The 24,405-nt window shown below is 43.1% G+C and overlaps 1 long non-coding RNA gene across 4 annotated transcripts; it reads right to left on the bottom strand.

Annotated features, from left to right (window-relative positions):
* Positions 1-216: 216 nt before the first annotated feature.
* On the bottom strand, positions 217-22,835 carry LOC308471890. Of its 4 annotated transcripts, none has more exons than XR_013983205.1 (4): positions 22,047-22,835; positions 16,774-16,893; positions 12,893-13,019; positions 217-2,635 (listed from the first exon to the last, which is right to left on the bottom strand). It is a non-coding gene; the product is annotated as an uncharacterized lncRNA (long non-coding RNA). The 4 variants fall into 4 exon arrangements; XR_013983206.1 differs by lacking the exon at positions 12,893-13,019 and adding an exon at positions 4,403-4,575; XR_013983207.1 differs by lacking the exon at positions 12,893-13,019.
* Positions 22,836-24,405: the final 1,570 nt, after the last annotated feature.

Here is a 24,405-nt window from a genome sequence, read left to right as displayed (position 1 = left end):
GCTATACCTTGGTTACGTTGTGTAGCAAAGTACTGTTGACATGGTTTTAAAGGGGGCAATGATATTGTTACAGGCCACCCCAATCTCTGCTAAGCGGTAGCAATATTGCAGTGGTGTTGGCACTTAACTAGGATTTGTGATCTTTTGGAATGAGACACAGCGAAGACTAGTATCTTTAAGGAATATAGTTTACTTTACACATATTTACAACCTGAGTTTCGATGGAGGAAGTGCAAAACATTACTCCCCAAGGGTGTCTCTCGTGGCTCCTCTCATGGCTTCAGCACGCTTGGGGTCAAAGCAGCAGCTAGTCATGTCCCCTGATATTTCAGTGCAGTATCTCCCCGGCAGTTCTGGCCCCTCCTTTCTCCTTCCCAAAAACCCTTGCTCAAAACCTCAGTTTAAAAGGACACCTTTTTTCCTGTGGTCCCCACCCTGCGTTACCCTGGTAACTTCCCCCTCCATACTGGCATTGTCTTCTCCCTGGCTGATGGCTCCCATTATCAAACAAACCTTTGGTAGATTTGCCAAACTAAAAATGCACGCCAATTAATAAATTTTAGAATGGGGCAAGATTAGATGTGGATGCACAAAGCATTTTAAAAATCAAGACTCCTTGTGCTCTGCTCCATTCTGCTCCCCCTTTCTTTCCACCCAGGGTGGCCCTGCCCTCTGCTTGCCCTTCAGAGCTGGTGCAACACGGGGGGTTAGGCCTCAGCAGCCACAGCCTCTCGTCCTCCTTGTCTGCTCTCCAGCAGCTGCTACAAGCTGCCCAAGGGAGGAGGCTGGCAGCAACGGCCATGGAGAGGAAATGGGATGCTCCCTCACAGCTGCCACCGCTGCTGTCACTTGGGACAAGCACCAGCTCATCCTTCTCCCTGAGTTTGGCACTGACAAGGGAAACAGGGACGTTCTGGGATCAAATCAGAAGCCAGGATGGCTTTCACAATTCCAGGGCTGTCCCTGGACACTTGGAGAGCATGCAGTTCTCTCCCATGATGGTCCTTGTGGGGAATGAGATTTGGGTACAATGACCACCGAGGAGGAGGCCATATTTCTCAACACAAAAACTTGAGTAGGTAACAGGTGGGCAAAGTCTGGTAAAGGGGAGTTCTTGTTCCGCCTAATGCAGATGTCAGTTAATTAGAGGAGAAGGTTATATCATTAGCGGCCAAATCGATACAAAAAAGATTAAGAGCTTTGGACAGCAAGCTCCTGTGCTTTCCAGTACAGCACCTGGGGCTGTATTTAGCTAAAACTCAATATACATTAGCAACACAATCAATGTAGAGTTGCACTGGGATGTCTTCTTGAAATACTTTAATTGGACTCTTTCTAGAATTATCAATGCTAAACAAGACGTCAGCTTTAAGCAGAATCGCTCTCCATATATGATGGACAGCCCAGGGCCTAGGAAGCCACATTCTCTTTAATTATAGCTTTCCTTATTTTCTGATGCATATTAATAGTGATTTCCCCCTCCCCCCCAAAAAATTAACTGGCCTTGAAAGATTTGACAAGTGTTATTGGCAAGAAAGTGGAGGCACTCAGAACTATTCCTGATGGCCAATTCTGCCACCTTCGTTGCCAAATTAATGGGTCAGCCCCCTCTTCCCAGACCTAAAATTCTTCTGAACAGATAAATCACCAGCAATCGGACCAAATGACCGCCAACCTTTTAGCGTGGATTTATGTTCCGAAAAGAACACAAATCAAACTGTGTTGAACCTGCTTGAAATCATCAGGTCAATAAGCAGAAAATGCCCAATCAATAACATCCATGATTGGCCGATATCTGACATTGCAATATTACATGAAACTGCACAAATGGCGCTAATAACACAATGCTTTCTCTAAAATGTTTTCCGTCATGTTTATTCAATACAGAAGTGCATAGCATAAGCTTATCTAATTCTGTCATCTGCACTGTGCTTTTTAACTTGTTCATAAATGAGCGGGAGCTAGGGGTAAGCAGTGCGGTAGCCAAATTTGCTGATGATGCTAAGTTGTTCAGGGTGATTTTTGTTATGCTATAACCTCTGGTCCAAAACTAGACTTGCCACTTAAATTTATTTATTTTTACTGTACTTATATCACTAGCCTGATCCAGAGACATATAGCAGGTTAAGCTTCTCCGACTACATCCGCATGTTGGGCTGTTGTTAAAGGCAGAGGAGGATTTTAACGTTGTTGCTGCTCTAAACAACTCTTCCTAAAGTTAAGGTTTGGAGAGCATTCCTATTTTATACAATTACTTGGTCCAGTAAAGGATATTCAATATATTCTATAGAGCCATCATTCTATAGGACAGCCTCACTAGTTTACTATTTAAAAAGAACTGAAGGAGAGAAAAGATGAAAATAACGGTGATGAAATCACTCTATTATAATGTTGTGAGAGTACAGAACAATGCGGACTTCTAAGGGCCATGACTTTGTGGTTTCCAGACATTTCAGCTTTTGGCTAAACAATTAAGTAAATGAGATCCTTTGACAGAACACCACCCCTCTTCCTGGCCATTATCATTTGGCAGCTTCCAGTAGGCCCTGTGGTAAAGGTGTGTCTTCTTCAGAGCAATTTTCAAGAAGGCAGTAGCTTTTTACAGACTTGCTCTGGAAGGATGTTCTTTGCTCACCTAAAAATGAGAGAAAGAGAGAGAGAGAGAGTTTAGAACGAGAAGAAAGTTAAGCAGACTGCATGCAGACCCCACCAAGGATCAGGGTGAGACTAACATCTCAAGGTAGCAAATGTTCGGACATTTATTTATTTTTTTGCTGTTGTTCAGAGTTTGCTGTCCCTGCTGAGAGGCTTCCTGGAGTGGTAATTCCAACCTTTGCATTTGATTTCTGAGTTGAGGTGAAGAGGTGATGTGGGGCCACAGACGTTCAGAAAGGGAAATTACCTTAGCAACATGGAATACAGTGCCGGGAAGAAAAAAACATAGCTACATGGGCATAGGGAATGTCACTAGCGAGACTATTCTACTTCACTGAACAATTCCACTTAGACAGTGATGTGTGTGTGTGCAGTTAAATTTTCTTGAATTAACCAATATATCACCAGTGTAGGTCTGGGATCCCCATGAACCTTCAACCTGTGGGGCTGTCTTAGCATTCAAGTGGTTGCAAGCTGCAGCTAGTTTGGACAATGAAGCCCTGCTTTTCTCAACATTATATTATGGGAAATAGCTTACAAAAATGTGTATATCTGGAGAAATTCATACTAAAATACTGGTGAATATTCATGAGGACCTGATGAAGAAATGTGGTGAACTGAACTTAAAAATAGGAAACTGAGAGAAACCAGTACTGGCAGATTCGCCCATTCTCTTTCAAAGTTTCACTGAACTCAGCTTCATTAGGCTGGTGGTGTCCAGCAGAACAAGGATGCTATGCAGCAGGCTGCTTGTAGAGTGTTATTCAAGAAAAATATAATTGCGCAGCTAGCACATTACAGCATAGTCCGGAAATAAGCTGGCATTTACTTAGCACACAGAAGGGCTTTATTACAGTGTATGCTGGAAGATATTGCTCGATTAACCCTGTCTCCTTTGCTCTAACCTCTAAAATTACACTCTCAGAAATTGCAACGCAAAAACCAGCAGCTCCAAATGCCCTCGTGACAGGCCTGTATGACCCAGCACAGGTTGCCTGTTACTGAATAACACTCTGGTCTGGTTTGCACATTTCTTTAAAGCGTAGCTAAATTAAACTATGCTCTGTGCAGTGTACCAATGTTCACTGCTGAAGCTGTGAGCGCTTCCTCCCTCATCCCCACCAGTGGCGTAGGAAGAGGGGGCGGGTCCCCCCGGGCGCCACTCTGGGAGGGGTGACAAGATGGCCCCTGCCTCCCCCCAGCTGTAGAGCAGCCAAGGGGGCCTGCAGTCCATATGGGCGCCGCTTGTGCGGCGTTCGTATGGGATGGTGCTCACGTGGCAGCCTGTACCGTCACCATGCACGAGCGTCAGCCCGTATGGACTGCGCATGTGCAGCATCCTGTTCAGTCACTGCACATGTGCAGTCCATACGGGATGCCACACATGCGCAGTTTGTACAGGCTGTGCCGCCCCGGGTGCCGGAGAGGGTTCCTCTGCCACTGATCCCCACCACTCCTGCTGCTGCTGCTGCTGCTGCACTGTTGGAAGACAAGCCATGGTCTGGTTTAGCATTACCTCTGAGCCAAGGTTCAGGGTTTGTTTCGCCCCATCCCAACAAACCACAAATGATAAACACAGTTTGTTCTTTTCTGCCTCTATACCCCACATTTCAGTCCAGCAGACTCATCAGGGCCTTACAGTGAAAACAAGATACTATAAAATAAATTTTAAAGCAATGTTTTCTCATACTAATTTCTTTATTTGTTTGCTTGCTTCTAAAGGATAGGTGTCTTTGCAGCGACTTACCAATTCCCCTGCTTAAACCAACCAGTCCAGCACAGTTTAACAGACAAAGAAGAGAAGCAGTGGCATTTCTCCGGCTGCTTTCATCACATGTCATACATGCTGTATGCATACCCTGAACTTGACAAAGTGTTCCCCCCTGTACAGTAACTCATCTGACTCCAATGTAGTGCTCCCTGAAATGGAAGAGTTACACATTACCTTTCCAGTTTAATTAAATGTTCCCGGGATAAATCTCGTGTTTATACATGCTTGCAATGTGCTTCTACTACTCCTGACTGCTCCATTTATAAACTGACTGGATGCAGTCCAATCATCTCCAGTTAATGTACCTGTCACTCACTGAAAGCTAAGACTCCTGGGAGGTTTGCTGTCCGAGTCCTTTTATTTGCTACAGTTATTAACTGTTATGTCTCTGAAACTGAGTTATTTATATTCATTAGATATCTGTACACACACACACGCACACACACACCTTTTGAGCCATTATCTTTTACCAGAATGGAGGACTGCAGAAGTCCAACATTGCAAGCGTCTACTTTGAAAATATTGAGAGTGCTAGTTACATAGAAACGGCAGTGTGTGGGATGTGGAAATCTCAAGGGTTGGTTCCAAGGCCGGCTGGAAACAAGAAACTGATCGACACGGAGCTATGATTCAAGGTCAACTGTATTTTTAATACCATTTCTTTAAAATATTTATATCCTGCCTCTTGAATAAAACCAATTCACAAGTCAGATTTCAACATAAAACACGTGTGTGTGTGTGTGTGTGTGTGTGTGTGTGTGTGTGTCGGTACTGTATATAAAACAGCAGCAAGGAACATAGCTCAATCAGTAGAGCACGAGACTCTTAATCTCAGGGTCCTGGGTTTGAGCCCCATGTTGGGCAAAAGATTCCTGCATTGCAGGGGGTTGGATTAGATGACCCTTGTGGTCCCTTCCAACTCTACAGTTTTACGCTTCTATGATCAGCAGCATCAACATGCTAATAACTGAGGAAAACAGCAGCAGATTCTGCTTAAAGCTGTGGGAAACAGTGTAGGTGGGACATCCCTTTCTAGTTCATAGAGGTGTGGGGCAGGAGATGGAATACTTAGCACCACTACAAACATATAAAACTTTACTTCCCCTATAAAACCTCACTTCTAAGTGCCATGCTTTCTCCTAGGGTCCTGTGCATTCTAAGGACTCCTCCTGTCTAGGCTTCCAGCTTCACGCAAAAGACATTACATTGCAGAGGGTTAGGATCTCCTGTGATCCTTCCGTGATCCTATGACACGGACTCTTGGTTCAGGAAATTCTGAAAGTATTATTTAGGAAATTAGCACACTTCATTGTCTTGGAATACAGGCTGCAAGGCTCAAAAGGTACACCAGTGGAAACTTGGCTAGGCAAAGCAAATGTGTTGCCTCCACACCTGACACACGTGCCCTGGCTCTACTTTTAAAGGGGTAGGGTTGGTCTTTTGTGTGGTTCTTGTTCAAGGTAAGAAGACAGTGCTTCCAAGGAAGCACTTCTACAAGGAGACCGGATCTGTTCGTGCCTGTGCTGATGGTGGCATGTCATGTGGACTTACATTCCAGTCCATACAGTTAGGGCGATTGTAGGAAGGCCTTCAATTGCCTGTGAAAGCACCCATCTTTGCTGCTCACCTGAGCTCCAAAGCATAAGGAGCTCATGCCACAAAACGGGTGCCACAATGGAAACAGCCCTCCTCTGAACTCTGGCCAACCTAACTTCAACAGGCTCCAGGACATTCAGGAGGGTGGAGGGAACCATCTCAGTTCCACTTGCCGGCTAAGGGCTTTGCATATTCTTGTTGCACAAGTGCTGATGCCATTCCTGGTCAGCAGCAGTGAATCAGGGGATCAGTGGCAGACACTAAGGCCTCAGCAGATGTCTAACAAAGCTGATTCCTTGCAAACATAAATGAGACAGGAACATATCCACAGTCCACTCAGCAGCAACTTTCTAGTGAGGCAGATGCCTGACCACAATTCTGCCGCATGTTCCCGTAACTAGGCTGGGTATGAAGCAATAATAAGGAAGCCCATTGAAGCAGGGTGTGTGTGGTTTAGCAGAGAGCACACAGACACAGCAGCAACCACCAATTAGAACAACTATTTCTGCAGAGTTTTACAGGGTTTGCTTGAGAAAAATGATGCAGAAAGGCTGGATTCTTGACTTGGAGAAAGCCCAGCTTCTTGTATCTGTTCCAAGAACTGGGGCCACTAAAAAATAACAAAGGGCCTGGGTCAGATTTGTTTTAGGGAAAGTGAATTTTGGAATACAGCAGTGATACAGATTGCCCTATAGGGACTGGGAGAGTAGATCAAGGAGCAATGGGAGGAAGAGAATCATTTTGAAAGTGGATTGCAGTGCAGGAGGTTGCATGGCTCTACCTGCCCCTCCCTGTTTCTGAAAATATTGCAGTAGTTCTACATTCTGGTCCTCAGATGCTTATCAGCAATTCTCTTATTTGCAACTGATGTAACTTCCCGCCTCTTCTGCATTTAAGCATCGTTGGCTCTAAGGGACTGTAATAATCACATTTTAACTACAATCATGAAAAAGAGTGCTTGTTATTCTTTAGAAAATTGCACTTCTCACTGTAATTATGCATCAACAAAGCTTTTTAACTCCCGTTGTCTGACCATACTAAAAGCAGTGTTGAAAATGAAGCAGTTCTTATGTTTCTTTTAATAATAACAGCACACTTAGGGTTCTTGGTTCTCCGTCCAAGTGCAAAGGAGGATGGCAGATTCTTAACTATTCTATCTAAAAGTAGATGTGTACATGTACTGCATTCACTTAACTGTAACTGCAGTGATGGCTGCTAGGGTCAAAGATCAGAAATTCATCCCAAACATCAATTCTGCATTTGAAATCCCGGTTATTTCTAGGAAAATCCGGACGTATGGCAGCCCTAATGGCTGCAGATATATATAGTCATGATCCTACCCCAACTTTCAGCCCAGTCTGTGGCGGAGAGAAGTCCAGAATCAGAGGCAGAGGCTGAAGCAGGAGAGTGGAAGGAGGGAGGCCAAAAGGCTGGTGAAGAGTCATGGGTGTTTCCCCCTCATGCTGCAACAAGCTCCTCTCCCCATAGTCTCCCAGAATCAAGAGAGGCATGAAGAGAGCAGAGAAGTTAGCTTCAAGCAGGCAAAGTCTCAGATTGCTTGGGGAAAACCCTGAAGAGGAGGAGACTTAGGCAGATGTGGGGAGACAGGGACCTCTAGTCTCCACAACTGCTTCATGAAGAAGAGTTGCTGTGCTCATTAGGCCTGACGCTCCTGTGCAGATCCTGTTTTTGCTAATAAAGAGTTAACTCCAACTTGCTCGGTGTGGTTTCCAGCATCTGCTGCTGATTATAACAAGATGGTCAGCTTGTAATGGGAATGGTGAATTAGGACATTGTGGGGAAGGTGCATGAAAGAAGAGGCAAACATGGAAGGGGCTGAGCACCCCTGCATCCAACCAACCAACCAACCAACCAACCAACCAACCAACCAATTGTCCTCTGTAAGTGTCCCTCTCTACATTCCCATTATCTCATGATACACAGTGTGAGACTGGAGCACACATTTACCAATATAAGAGTCTGCATTTCTGCCCCAAGGCATCAGATCTGCAGTACAAGAAGCTCCTTGATAAACAAGGCCTTAGATACCCTTCAACCGCTGAAATTGACTTAAGTTATCAGACTGGGAGGGAAATGCACTGGACATCAAGAAACCAGCCCAAAGTTATTCTGGGTGAGATCTTAATTTCATAACCCCCAGTTGATTTTCTGGCCACCTTAAAAGTTCCCTTTCCCCAGAATGAATGGATTTGGAAAGTTTCTGAAACCAGATTCTGGAGTAAAACACAGCTGATGGGCTTGATTCTATCTGGCAAACCCAATGACTCTCATAAAATGTATGATGCTGATGCTGTAAGCCTGCAACACTTATGACTTAATTTTCTTCAGATTGTCTAATAGTGCATCTTACGAAGCAACATCCAGGAAATAAGTTTTACATTTGCAGCTAATGTACTGACAGCATATAAACCTTATTGGCTGATTTACTGCTCCATGATGAGAATGTACATGGTACCATCTTATCTTTTATCTGAATGTGGCCAATAAAAATAGGAATTCCAATACGCCCAATTAGTTTAGCTTGAAAGCATCTCATCTCATCTCATCATTAGGGTTGTTATCCATCCAGAGTTTTCTGGGAACCTCATGATGTCTGGTCACTTGGCCAATGCTGAAAGGGCCAAATCATTCTCCACTTCCTTGGGACAGTGACAAGTGAGCCCTAATGTTAGACAACAGGCAGTTTTGAATTTGCATATATATTTAAATTAATCAAAGAGGGTTTACTTTTTCTGAGAGAATGGCGACCACACAAATATATCACCATGAACGGTATGGTTGAAAAGCAAAGATGAGGGGTTGCCTCTCTATCTTTTCATATAGCTTATTAATAAAATGGAGCCAATGCTCACATTTCACTGTTTCGTAGATTAGAGGAATATAACCTTGGACCCAACCAAGAATGAATTGGACTTAAGAAAAAACAGAAATAAGATTCATGGTGCAATTCTGTATGTGTCTACCCAGAATCATTTTCAATGGCAGTTATTGTCAGTGAGTATGGGATTGCAGACATAACTTCCATTCCCTCAAATTTGAGAGTATTGTCCGAGTTCTGAAGAGCACTGTGAATATCATACAAAGGACAAGAAGAATACAATTGGGGAACTAAAACAGTTGTCTATATAAACCACCATTATTACACCATTTCAGAAGAGATAGCCCCTTCTTTATATGAGAGAAGGGATGCCTCTTCAAAGAAGATGGCTGCCATACACATATTTTTAACTGCAAGTGCTTGCATTAAAAGTAAACTTCCTTTTGAAAAAAATATTCTGCCCAGGTAATTGGTCGGAAGTTTTCTGACCGCTCAAGAACAATTAAATGAACTGATTAATTGACAAAACCTGTAGCTCTAGTAATAATCACTCTTTGTTTAAAATGTAGGCAACTGCTGTGAAGAGGTTTTAATGACAATTCCTAAGTGCTCAGTCCAAAGGTGTAGGCAGGAAAGATGTCCACATTTTAGCAAGGGCGATAACAAGCTCAGGACTGAAGCAGTTGCCCCATTATCTGATCTGATGGAAGCATGAAGCTCTATAAAACAAGGGGAGAGAAGCCTCTCTGAAAAATGCAACAAGACAGAGGAGACTTGTCGGGGTACAGTGTCACTTTGCATTGGCTAATGAGTGTAGTGAACATTGGGAGGCAAGGTGTGCTGCTAATGTGGAACACCATTCACAGGAAATCTGCTATGGCAGACGCCATCAAAGTAGGCCATGCTTAGATAATGCAGCTGACGGGTGGCAGAGCAAACCTGTGGGCTCCACTTCCCTGCAGGGTAAGCACATGTCCTTTCAGTTTAGTGAAGTGGACGTTTCTCACCACCCTCCCTCTTTCCTCCATCCAGGAATGCTGCTACTAACAGTCTGACCCATGAAGTGCTAAATGAAAGGAACCTGGACCAGGACAACAGAGGAGAAAGGCTATGTAATACACTCCAATGCTTGGCCCATTTACTCGATGGGAAGCCCCGCTGATTTCCAAGGAGCTCGTTTCCAAATAAGCTTGCTCAGATCTTGGAAAGATCGCTGTTTTTTAAATTCATGACATTCATGAACTTTGAGCCCCTGTTGACCAGCTTATGTGCTCTGAGCAGGTCACGTGACTTCCAGCCCACTGCACTGCCCCCAGACAAATGCGGAGCTGAGCCTAGATAACATTTTATTATAGCTGTGCAACAGCTTTTGACAAGCATGGGAGCTGTTCTGGGCATGGTGAGAGGAAAAGGGAGGAAGAAAAAGAAATGGAGAATGGGACTGGTTAGTGTAGGGCCGAAGAAGCTGCAGCCAATGGAGAAGGACCAAGAACTATCTGTAGCCCTTCCTCAAGGGCAGACCCAGCTTTTGTCCTCAGCAAGTCAAGTAGATTCATGGAGGATAAGGCTACTAACCCCGATGGATATTCTTTGCCTCCCTGGTCAGAGGCAGTACACTTCAGCTGCTGCATTTAGGTTTCATTTGTAGGCTTCTCATAGGTATTGGGGTGGCACTGTGAGAATAGGATGCCAAATCAGATGGGCCGCTGGCCTGATCCATCTGTTTGTATGTAAGTGTATGTGTGCCAGTAAAACTGCATGAGACTGAAGGGCTGTGCCTCAGGACACTTTATAATGTGCAAGGGATTGTGGGCAGCAGACCTTTCAGGTCCCACAGGAGGGTTAGTAGAAGTTCTTGGCCGTTGGACTCTTTGTTCAACAAAACAGACCTTTCCAAGTCTGCAAATCTTCCACCACATGCTGCACATGCATTTACAAATGGTTCTTAATGATCACAAGGGCTAGGAGCTAGTGTTCTTATGCTACCTGATTTTTGTCTAGATATCTGATACCACACACTCTTCTCATCCCCCGATGCTTCTATAGATGGGCTGGAAGTCAAATGCCTTTCGTAACAATGGCAAGTGCAAATGGAAAAGGGAGTGGTTTCTCTTTGTGCCGGTGTTTGATTTCTTTCCTGGTGGTGCTTTTTATTTACTTTTCCACTCATTCTTTTCTGATCATTCTTTTATTAGTTGCTGGACCAGGGGTACTGTACAACAAGTCCACTCCCTGTACAACAAGTCCACTCCCAGAAAGGAGTTCAATGACTGGTCAGAATTGCATAAACTTGCCATGTATTCCAAAGCTCCCTAGTAATGATGAGTCAGGGCGAAAGGATGATTGAGGTGAAATGCCTCTGTGTGGTTTTTAGAAAAATGCAATTTGCATCAGTGCAGTTGGGGACTAATAATGGATGGGATCCGATAATGAATGAAACCATTGTGTGGACCTGAGAGATCCTCTCTCTTCTGAAGCTAGTATTTGCTTTTGAGGTGTGGGGTGGGGGTGGGGGGAAGAGGCACCAAAACAAACTCAGACATCAGAAGAGGACTTTTCCTTAGGACTGCAGCAGGGGAAGGAAAGGGTTAACTACCACTCCATGCCTGCCCTGATCCAATTACTTTAACAATCAAGCCCCCCAGCTGATGCAATTTGCATTTAACCTCACTCACTGTACTTTGACCCATATTTAACACTTAAAAGAAAGAAGAATGTGCTAAGCATTTCATTGTTTGACAATCATTTCCTTTAGAACCAGACAGTTAACATAAGGAAATACCGGTAAGTTATATACATATATCAACAAAACCCTACATTATTATTTTTTGGGGGTGGGGAATCTAAAATTACAATGCTGCTCCCTAAAAGCCACCATCAAGCCTGCAACTGTAGTTTTGTTCCTGCAGTGTGCAATCACATCCATGGTCTTTTGCATTTGAGGTGTACAATAAGTCCCAAAGCCACTAGCTGGCACTGAGGACTGAAACCAGAGGCTGGCCTGCTTGTATAGGGCAGCAAAGTTCAGCTGTTGCTTCACCACACCATCTGTTAACTCCACTTTTGGGGTTTGATTTGGGTAAAGCACCAAGCAGATGGATATCGACATAGCTGCCACCCTCTGGCCTTAATTAGCATTCTAGTGCCTTTATTTAGGTGCATAACAAAAGGGAGGTACAGTCATACCTCGGGTTACGAACGCTGCAGGTTGCGCATTTTCGGGTTGTGGACCGCACCGAACCTGGAAGTACCGGAATGGGTTACTTCTGGGTTTTGGTGCTTGCACGTGTGCAGAAGCACAAAATGACGTCACGCGCATGTGCAGAAGCGCCGAATCGCATCACGCGCATGTGCAGACGCGGCACTTCAGGCTGCGAACGCTGCGGGTTGCAAACGTGCCTCTCGCACAGATCACGTTCGCAACCCAAGGTATGACTGTACAGTGGTACCTTGGGTTACAGATGCTTCGGGTTACAAACTCTGCTAACCAGGCAGTGGTTGCTCCAGGTTAAGAACTTTGCCCCAGGATAAGAACGGAAATCGTGCACCAGCAGTGCAGCGGCAGCAGGAGGCCCCTTTAGTGAAAGCACACCTCAGGTTAAGAACCGTTTCAGCTTAAAAACGGACCTCTGGAATGAATTAAGTTCTTAACCCGAGGTAACACTGTATTTTGGAGTCACTTCACATCTAATCAATACAACTCAACTTTGTTCCAAAGTAATGTTTACCAAACTTTTCCTCCTATAAAGGCTCCTTTGGGGATGAGACAGGATTTGAGCACATGTGGAATCTCAGAGCTCTGATTCAATTTGTTTTTAGATTTGGAGTTCGCTGCATGCACTGGTGATGGCAACAAAGACTGCTTTTTGGCTGGCTTTAGATATTGTGCATTTTGCTAATGGATTCCTGGGGCATTTATAAAAGAAGGAGCTGAAGACGAGGTGTCTGTCTTTACATTGCATGAATCAGAGTGCCCTAGAGACAACTGCAGCTATTCCATCCCAATTTATTAACTGTATCACTCATCTCACCTGAGAGTTATATGAACCCAAGCGGGGAAAGATTAATAGCATTCTTGACACGTTGAACCCAACTATGAAGTCACCATGTTGTAATGGTGAAGTCAGAGACAGATCACTAGATGCCTGGAATTAAGTGCTGAAAAGGTATGAGAGAAATGCAGAAAAATGAGGTGTGGGGTGTGTTTTTTTAAGGAAGAAAGAGAGAGGCACTCATGCAGCAAGCTGATCAGGGCAGAGGTGCAGAATAATCAGACCTCAGTGAAATTGCATTTCTATTGCATATTAAACAAGCATTTCAAACTGGTATTGCACCCTAAGAGTATTTAGCCAGGTTAATGTAGCTTTTGGGTTATAGCTGAGCCACTAAGCAGCATATATTCCCATTATAATCAATAGCATGATTGCCATGTAAGTGGTTTAGCAATGGTGTCTTCTGCAACCATTGTCTAGAGCACTCCTGTGGTTTAACCGACTGACTGCTTTAAAAGAGTACTTAAAAAATTTGATCAGGAGGTGGTTTCTATTAGGGCATGTAGAGACCAGCCTGTGCATTTCTGGGCCCAACTTAAAGTGCTGCAATTGAACTTTAAAGCCCTAAATGTTTTGGGACAAGGATTCATGATGACTGCCTGTGCCCACAGCCTGAGACCTGCCTCAGAAGCCCTACTTTCCTGCCTGTGTGTGAGAGCAGATTCAGATGAATTTCAAATCCCAAATCAAAATGGGATACTTTGTGAAGGCATTTTGAACTTGTCAGAGGTGAAGCAGGATCTTTACAATATGGTACAAGTTGAAGCAAGGAGCCCTGAAGTGCTTTGTGGGACTTCAGCGATCCAGACATCAAAAAATACAGCAGACAAGTGTCTGCTGAAAGCAAAAGTAATATCTCTAAAGATACCATAATATTTGGGTGGGGTGCTGGAGGAAGGGAGAGCAAACAGAGAAAAGGCACAGGAGGAGTGCCCCATAATGACTGACAGGTCAAGCTTGTAATCAAAGGGAATTTTTATATTCAGAAAGTGAATCCCTTAGTTCTTTCTACTCCAAAATCCATTTTAAAGGTGCCCAGCACAAAGTCCGTAGACCTATATGTCTCCGTAAACCTATATGTTCCCCGTGCCCAACAGGAGTGTATCTATAATATATGCAATTTTCAGCCACTAAATATAATGAGTGATGATTCCCACCCTAAACCTAAACCTGCCCTCAGAATACATATGCCATCCATTTTTGCCCCCAAATTAAAAAGTTATAATTTGTTCCTTTGGGGGGGGGGGATGAGGTCACATTTTAAAGACCCTGGACCTCTTTGCCTGTAATTAGGCTTTAGCCACCGTGATGAGCTACTATGCATGCAAATGCCATCTACTTCTGCCAAAAGAGAAAAAGTTTTTTTTTAATTTCCCATGAGGTGAAATGAAGCAGACTTGAACTCCTAATACGAATCCAGCAGCCACTGAAATTGTTCCATCCAGAATGGACTGTTTTATAAAACACAGAATTGTGTGATCCAAGCCAGATTTTATGGTTGGTGCACACTCCTATGGCAGGTACAGGGACAGGGCCTTCAAATATTTTAAATTATAAAGAAATATTTTTTTCTGGAATTGGAGCCTTTTTCTGATCTTCTGCATTCTTAGCTACTTCACAACTCAATGGAGACACTCCATAGTTCCCCACATTTTCTTATTTTTTGTACACCACATCAGAATTACCAATGCGTGGCGGTGTGTGTAGGGGTTTATTGACACATTCTGTGGCATAATTTGAAGACAAGTGATGCTGCAATCTTGCAGAAACTCTGCGTCTTATCAGTGCCTAGAGAAAAGACTGGCTGAGAAAATATATATATTTCCAAGGAGCAAAGACAGAATATAAATGAATAAATTTAGCATAATATTAGGTTACACCAGAATCATGAGTAGAACATACATTAATTCAGGAAAAGCATGATGATTAGTTCTGAAACAAGGGACAAACTATAAATCAGATAAATTTCCCTGGGCCCAGAAAACAATCTCATTTCAGTGAGCATTCTCAAGACCCTGTCATTCAGGGGTGCCAACAGGATATTCTGGGCCCAGTGAACTCTGGGTGGATTGAGACCCCCAACTCACTCATAAGGCAAGTGACTTTTCATAGACGACAAGAAGTGGGGAAATCTCCATGGCTTGCAGATTGATATAAATATACAATGTTTCCAGACAACCTGTTTATTAAGGTTGAATGTTCATCCTGATTTGTTTGCAATGAAATAAGACAACATTGGCTATTTAATGAACATTCATTCTGATTGGTTTGTGGGCAGGTTAGACAATGTTGCATCAAAGCAAGTGTTATCCCACATTTTCCGTCACTTTCCTTATCTCAGAAGTCTGATCCTTTGCTGGTATGTGACTGAATTCCACTCAAAAATAGAGATGATCTGGAAGCTTCTTTGTTCGCATAAGGAGATACAGTGGTACCTCAGGTTAAGAACTTAATTTGTTCTGGAGGTCTGTTCTTAACCTGAAACTGTTCTTAACCTGAGGTACCACTTTAGCTAATGGGGCCTCCCACTGCTGCTGCGCGATTTCTGTTCTCAAAGCTCTTAACCTGAGGTACTATTTCTGGGTTAGCATAGTCTGTAACCTGAAGCGTCTGTAACCTGAGGTACCACTGTATTGGGGACTCAGCTAGATCGGTAAAGAAAAAGCGATTTATATGCGTTGTATATGCGATATAACAATGTGCCACTAGATGACGCTGCAGAGTCCCATTTCTTCCCTACCTGAAATGCTTCTTTGATGTGTCTAGATCCAGCCTAGGATACAGAAATTGGCACGGGATCCCAGTAGCACCTATGCGTCCCTTCACAGTTGGAGGCAGTAAAGCTTCTGAATAGCAGTTGCTGGAATCCACAGCAGAAGAGAGTGCTCATGTGCTTGCAGGTTCCCCATGGGCATATGGTTGGCCACTGTGGGAACAGGATGCTGGCCTAGATGGGCCATTGGCCTAATCCAGCAGGATCTTCTGTTTTTATCACTAGTATACATTTAGCACATGCTGAGAGTAACCTGCTCCTATTGCATTTCCACTTAGTACCTTCCATGCAGAAAGATAATTTCATAATGCCTTAGCTCTCAGGCGTTCCTAGTTCACCATACAACCTAGCCACCAGCCCTCAATCTCAACAGAGGTCACAGTCTGAAAAAGCCATGGAGACGAGGTTTCATTATCAGTCACAGAAATAATCCTTGTTTTTTGAAATTCAGCCGTGAGATATGGCTTCTGCTGCACAGAGCTCTAGGTTTGCAGATGGAAGAATTGTCTCGAGGGCTAACAGCCTAGCACCTTTTGCCAGCAAAAGATGACAGGAATAAATAAACTCTTGCAATGAATGGTTTGCTACTGCCATTTCTGTAATGAGGAAGGGTCTGTTTTCAATCAGTGCTGCTCCCTGCTTTCCCTTAAGTGTATTCTGTCATTGATTGTCCCCTAAGGGCTGGAGCACAGATAGCACGGCATCAAATAATTGGAAAGTCAAACTCTGTGTTCTATTACTCATGTTAACAGGCTCTCCAGATATTAGATGCTTCAGATTGAGAGCTAATCATCACCACCACCAAGGACCATGCGGATGTGTGTGTACCTCAGTCACATGAGACATCTTCCTGGCAACAGCCAATGAAACGGCCTGCCTGGTTTTTGCAACACAAAGCAGCTGATTTATAAGATGTCTAGCTAGGGGTAAAGAGGGGAAATGAGCAGAGAGGTGGAAGAGAGAGACAATTGGAGACTGGAGTTGGAACTGTGGTACATAATTGCCTGCTATAGCAAGCAGCACCAGGCCGTGTGTGAAGGACCGGCAGTTGCTGCAGCTTTAGCCCCCTCTACAGGGCTCAACTTACCTCAGAAGCTGAGGCACATCATGGCGCTTCTTGTTTGCACTTCTCAAGCTTATTTAACAGATGTTCTCCACTCTTGCCTTCCTATTCTTTTCCAGGGGAGTAGACAGCTGCATTAGTCTCCTGCAGCAAAAGCAACATAGAGTCTTGTGTCACATTTAACTATTTATTATCGTTTTATTTACTTTGACATTTATATCCCGCTTTTCTGAAAGGAGTTCAACGTGATGTACATTTTATTCTCACTACAACCCTGTGAGGTAGAGTTAGGCTGAGAGAGGCAGTGAATGGCTCAAGTTCACCTAGTGAGCTTCATGGCTGAACGGAGATTTGAACCTGGGTCTTCTAAACCCTAAGTCCAATACACTACCCTCTGTACCATACTGGCTCTCATCTAAGTTGTAGCTGATGAAATGACCTTTAGTTCGCAGAAGCCTATGCCATAATAAGTTTCTATACATTTAATAAATAAAACAATAACATTCTTTTTGATACTATTACTCTTCATTTTTTCTATTCTTTGTAACTTACGTTTTCATTAAAAAAGCATAATTGTTTATGCTTTATTGTTTATTGTTTTCCATTTTGTTTGAGCCCCCTCCCAATAATAATGAATACAGAATATTCATATAATTTACAAACTTTTGCAAAGCAGTAATCATGTAACATAGAGAACTAAAAGCTAAAGGCAGTGGTAATTGGCTTGAAATATTACCATATATCCCAAAGACATGCCAAGTAAGGAAAAAGGGCAAAGGACTCCTGGATGGTTAACTCCAGTCAAAAGCAACTGTGGGGTTTAGGGAAGTTTTTAATGTTTGATATTTTATCATGTTGTTGTTGTTCTGTTGGGAGCCACCCAGAGTGGCTGGGGAAACCCAGCCAGATGTGTGGGATATAAATGATTTGTTGTTGTTGTTGTTGTTATGTGAGGCGCTCATCTTGCTTCAGGCCGAGGGAGCCAGCATTTGTCCACAGACAGCTTTCCAGGTCATATGGCCAGCATGACTAAACCGCTGCTGGCGTATGAAGGACCATAATGAGTGCCAGAGCACATGGAAACGCTGTTTACCTTCCCGCCACAGCGGTACCTATTTATCTACTTGCACTGGTATGCTTTTGAACTGCTAGGTTGGTAGGAGCTGGGACAAAGCAATGGGAGCTTACTCTGTCGCAGGGATTTGAACCGCTGACCTTCTGATCGGCAAGCCCAAGAGGCTCAGTGCTTTAGACCACAGCCGCCCGCACTCCCCAAGCCACATCACTAGGAAAAAAGTAATATAAATAAATCCACATCAGTTTATTTTTCTCAAATAAGGGTCTACCACTTACAATTATTGTGAAACTACATGGAAAGAGGGGGAAATACATTTTCAAAAGTCAGTCCCTGGCCACAGGCTGCCCACCTGTGCCCTGGAAGTGATGGTATTTCTTCATGTAGAGTGCATACAGAGTTCTATTGCACATTCCAGAGTGTCCATATAAGGGCCCATCCCTCCCATACCACATAGCTTCTAAAATTATGGGCATTTTGTTAGGGAATGATAAGTAGCAATAATAATTGGTACAGAGTGCCTACATTCAGTTGGGGGAGAAGGAAATTCAACTAAATTGAAGGGGAGAAGATCAGACAGCATATACTAATGTGCTACAGTACTATGAAGCGAAAAACATTACCAATATAAAACATTACCAAAGGGTGGGAGGAAATGTTCTGGTGGTTAGTTTTGGACCCTGTCCCTGTTCATCTACATACTGATAGAATGGTATTATGCTGCTTTTTATTTCTCTCCTAATTCTGACACCTCAGGCATCTTTGGTAAATTAGAACGGGGGGGGGGGGGGAGCATAGCTACCCCAGCTTTACTACAAGAGCTTAATACCATTCTGCAGCGTGCTTAGCATAGTAATTAATCTGGACCTGGACCCAATTAAGGATATATCTGCCTGCAGGGAATGTTCCAAGTGTCTAACACACCAGCACTTTGCTCCAAAGTAGTTTTAAAACACTTTAAAAAAACCATCTTCAATAATTCCTCCTGGCTCTACTTGTTATACATTTATGTATTTTCAGGGATCTGTTGGGGCAGTTGACTTTTATTTTTATTTATTGAATTTATATCCCATCCTTCCTCCCAAAGGAACCTAGTCCCATAGGTCAATTGTGCATTGTAAAGAATATGTGTTTTTCATATTTAATGTATGTGCTGCCTTTCTATGTCTTATGGAAATACATCCCATATTATCCCAGGGGATAAAATTGTGAATAGTAGATCCCAAGACATCTTTCACATCTCATTTATCATGCTGGAGATTTCGTGCTCATTACAGACATATTCTGTAAGTTAAAATCATTTTATCTTGTATTTTGAATATTCTCCATCTTCATTCTATCACTGCGGTAACTAGGAGTGAACTCAGGAGCTCATGTGAACAGCTGTTAAAGGATCACATCCTTCTGTTTCCCTGCATAAATAAAATCCAAGCTCAAAACAGTCTTCAAAGTTTTCTAATTAAAGGTAAATCCGCTGACTCAGGTATCAATTCCAACCACAATTTAAAGAGAGATAAAAATGTATGAGAGAAGTCCGCTCTCAACAACTATCATGTTCCAAGTTTGAATTCTGAATCTAATTTTAACAAACCTTTTTCTACAACCATGAAAATGAAGAAACTCTCAGGAACTCTGCATTAAGAGTTCTCATCAATCTCTAAGCATCTGCAAGACCTCAATGCCTTGTAAGCTCTTTCTCTCTCATTACTGAAGAAGGGAACCCACAGTGCCCATTAGATGACATTTCCACACACACTGACTGTGGGTTTTAATCCTGGGATCTATTCCCCCATTTTCTGTGGTCCGTGTGGCACCTCTCTCCCTGCTGAGCAGCTGATTAAAAATGACTCGTTCTTACTGTGCTTGAGGATAAATTGTGGACCATCATTCAGACCTCACTAGTATACTGTGAGACACCACAGTTGTTGCAGCCACTATCTACAGCAGCACCTGCTCATTTAGGGCATGTCTGCCCAGGACCTGTTAATGATGGGTCCAGGAGGGCCATTTGGCCTGGGGCCTCCCTCTCAAAGAGGTCCTCAAATTTAGACACTTGTTAATAAAATAAAATAAAAAAGGTTAAGTTTTGCAGCTTGATCAGACCAAAATGTGACATACTCTCATATCTTAGAACTATAAACTTAGGCAAATAAGAGTTGTGAGCCTGGAGTCTTGCTACTTCAGTTGCTAGTAGTAGTTTATCATAAGGGCTAATGCACACAAGGTAGAATGGAATCACTTAGGATACAATTTAAACAGGACTTGCCACCTCCCCATGGTCTTATCTACAAGTCTTTATGCTGAGAAGACAGCAGTGGGAGCTGTGCTGAGTGACCTATATATACATTGTTGTGGGTCTGTTCTATACTGGTTGAGACGTGGGTGGCACTGTCGGCTGAACCACTGAGCCTCTTGGACTTGCCAGTTAGGAGGTTGGCAGTTCAAATCTGTGTGACAGGGTGAGCAGGTACTGCTGCGGTGGGAAGGTAAATGGTGTTTCCATGCGCTATGGCACTCGTCACGATGTCCCATTGCACCAGAAGCGGTTTAGTCATTCTGGCCACATGACCTGGAAAGCTGTTTGTGGACAATGCCGTCTCCCTCAGACGGTAAAGCGAGATGAGCACCACACCCCATAGTCGTATTTGGCTGGACTTAACCATCCAGGGGTCCTTTACCTTAAACATTAGTTGAGTAGTGGCCTATTTTAGAATAGTAATCATCATCCTCAGTCACCACCCGTCACTGCACAATGATTAAGTTAAAAAGAGCAAACCCTGCCCACAGGTTCTTGATCTGAGAAAAATAAGACTATTAGGGAAAGGATGGGGAAGGCAAAGTTAGGAGAAGAGGGGGAGATCTCAGGTTTGGGGAGAAAATACACATTTCCAGATACTGTTCCAACACTTGCAAGGAGAGAGGGGTGCTAATGTGAGTAGGTGGGGAAAGATCAAGAGAGAGAAGGAATGGAAGTGTTAAATAGGATTAATCTGACCAACAAGAGAATCAAGAAAATAGAGAAGAGCAGGCAAATAGAGACAGGCTGAAGTACAGACTGATAAGAAGCCAAGAAAATAAGAGACTCCAAAGCAGAAAGCAATTTACCAATTGGCAAAACAGATTAAAGATGCAATCCTATACAGTGGGAATAAGTCCTAGAAAGACCTACAGTACAGTTTAAGAAGTGCTGTTTGGTACATCTCATTTCTAGCTCCTTACCCACCCGCTCCTGGCTGGGTTCAGCATTTCCAATTAATTGGTTGAGAAAGATACTGCCCAGAGAAACCCTAAAAGGAGAGCCAACGTTGGTTTCAGACTGGCAAGCCTGTCCAAGTAATCAAAGGTTAAACGTAATCTAGTTATCTTTAGACAGAAATGGAATTTAGAAACACAAGAGGTTTGTGTAAAAACCCATTAAAATGAATACAACTAACACACAAAATTCAGATACAGTACAAATGTGCATTACTAGCTGTTATAGATGGGCAATGATTTTTCCGTTCCTCTTAGGAGTTCAAAATTTGTTCATAAGTATGCAACATTGGTCCACTTCTGCACAATGCTCTCTGCCCCATCAAAGATTATTCTGGCTGAATTTCTCTTAGCATAAACTGTGGGCTTGGGGTCCATAACCTTACAAATAAACGCTCATAGCCCAATAATTGTTGCATCTTAGCAATTTATTCATGTAATGGACACATTACCCTTCATCTTTTTATTGATTCTCGGTCATTCTCTCACTAGCAGGTTGTTCCAGGGGAGAGCAGAGATTATTAGTCTAAAATCGTGCCGTTGTGCAATGATGTGATGAACTAACTCCTGCTTTCCCAACGTCTCCCCACTTAATGTCAGCTAAGTTAATCTGCAGCTCTCTCAGATGTTATCAGCTTCATGCGCGGCGTATTTAATTAGCCTCCTGCTTTAAAAGCCAGCCCTGGGTGTCACTTAAAAGGTGCATCTATTACATAGTAGAGTGACAGAATGAATTATGAGCTCTCATTATGAAGCCAGTCTGGAGAAATTGGATTACTGAACTCTTAGCAATCAGTACCCTTTCGCCCTTTTCACTCCAGCTTTCAAGGAAAAGCCCAAAGCGCCATCTTCTGCTCACTAACTGGAACCAAAAATAATGTGAGCACTCAGCTCTGTCCGAGGGGAATTGCTAAGAGAGAGGCCTTATAAATTTAGATCTAGCTGCCTGTCCATCAGTTAAATCACTTACCCAGTCTGCTTGTGTGCACATGGCACATGCCAACCAGAAGTGCCCAAGCTTTCAACAAGTCGCCTAATAGCCAGTCAGAACAATGGGATGATAAAACTGGTGTTTTTGTTGTTGTTTACTCGTTTAGTTGTGTCCGTCTCTTCGTGACCCCATGGACCAGACCATACCAGGCACTCCTGTCTTCCACTGCCTCCTGCAACTGACACTGATAAGTATGGTACCTGCAAGGGATGGGCGATATATCATACCTTCCATCATTTCTCTGATGAAAATAGGGACGTCCCATTCCATAATGATAATTTTACTATTTATACACCGCACATTTTACTGGGTTGCCTCAGCCACTCTGGGCAGCTTCTACCATATATAAAAACATAATAAAACACTAAACATTAAAAAAACCTTCCCTGCAGACAACTCCAACATTTATCCAATGAAAATAGGGACATCCTAAGGAAAAGTGGGACATTCCAGGATCAAATAAGAAACAGGGGTGGCTACTCTAAATCAGGGATGTCCCTGGAAAATAGGGACACTTGGAGGGTCTGATATATTGATATATCGTCCCAAACTAGTTTGAAGTCCACACTGTGATATCAGTTTCATAATTTTTGACCTGGCCATATATCACAAATCATGGTGTGTGGGTGTGGGTGTGTATTATGCAAAACTCACAATGTGGGAAAAACCGTGAAGCCAGCCAATGCCTCTACAAAGCTCCATCCTGATTTCAGATATCGTGATATATTGGTATAATGTGATGTTTAGTTGGTGATATATCACAATCTTAAAAACCAGATATCGCCCATCCCTACTACCTGCAGAGATCAGAATGGATGCAAATTGAATTGTCCTTGACAAAGTGACCTTTCTCCCTTCCCCAATTTAATACATTTCAAAACCTCCTTGGGCAGGGCAGTGGAGAGAGGCCACCTAGCACATCCTTTCTCAAGGCCACCTGGTACCTCCCTTCTGGGTCTGCTTCTGTAAGCAGAATCCTCACTTGCCTATGCTGCTGCTCTCTGTGGAAAGCCTTTAAAGGTATGATGTATACTTCAGGTGTACCTCATCCAACTGAAATCAGCAGGCTTTGGTCAGCCTAATTTTGCATAAGAAAATGTTGCAAACCACACAAAGCAATATCCATTTCAGAAAACACCTCAGACAGGGTTCTAAATAACTGTATACTTCTGTAACTACATAGTTATCTGTATATAGCTCCTAGTAGCCATAGACCATTTATGTACCCATAGAGATCCAGGTTAATGTAGGAGATTTGACAATTGCTGATTTAAAAGATATCAGAACATTTCCCCAGCATGATAATCAAAGTGCGAGTCTGATTGCATCGCGCTAATCAATTCTTTTATTTTATGGTGCTGACTTCTGACCCTAATGCACACCTCTGTGAGATCATTATGGCGTTAACTTAGAACCCTTATGACAGAGACTAGAGTGTGAGAAGGGATGGTGTGTATGTGGAAAACTGTAATATTAATTCTCCCATCTCTGTGGAGACATTCAGAGTGGCGAGAGGTTGCAAAAGAAATCAGTGCTCTGTGTTTTTGGAGAGAGGGTTATATGCAGGAAGCTTTTTAAAGAGTAGCAGGAAGAAAGAGCTTTGCAAAGAAACAAAACAAGTTATTTCCAGTAATATGGGTTTTCTGGAAACTTCTGAATTACTCCATACAATTTAAGGGAATTTTCAGTTTGGACTAGAAAATTTCCTGATGCATTAGACTTTAGGGCCTACAGAGTGATCTAATTACTTATATTTAGTAAATAAGGCTAAATACTTTGGAATGACCAAGCTTGCATAATATTTATTTGCAACTGGCATCTATCCATTGTTACTAATTCAGGCTGCATACAATGTCCAATTTTTGAAAAAGGCCCTTTTTCTGCTATGGGCACTGCCAGACACCCTGTTTATTGAGCATTCATCCTGATATGATTGCTGAGCAATTAGACAATGTCAGCAGTTTAATGAGCATTTGCTCAGATTTGTTTGTGGAGAGGCTAGATGTGACATCAAAGCAAGTGTTTTCTCACACGTTCCACGGCATTTTGCCCTCAATTTCCTTATTGCACAACAAACCTGCAATAGGGAAAGATAATACTTTTTTGGAAGACCTGCAAATCAACTTTAATTGCACATCCTGAATTTACTAGTATGTGAATTCCTCCTGAAAAGAGCGTCTGCATAGAAGCACCCTCTGCCTTGTTTATTTCTTTTGTGAGGTTAGAAACGGAATACACTTTTGCACCGCTAGGGGTCTCCTGCAGCACTCTTGGAGTAGCCTCCAGCAGACACTGGTGGACCACAACTCCCAGCATCCCTTGCTGCAGGACTTACTGC

This window comes from Podarcis pityusensis (assembly GCF_964106645.2).
Source record: "Podarcis pityusensis genome assembly, chromosome: 2".
NCBI lineage: Eukaryota > Metazoa > Chordata > Lepidosauria > Squamata > Lacertidae > Podarcis > Podarcis pityusensis.
The sequence above is the reverse complement of the archived record's forward strand: the minus strand, read 5'-3'. Positions and strand labels throughout refer to the sequence as shown.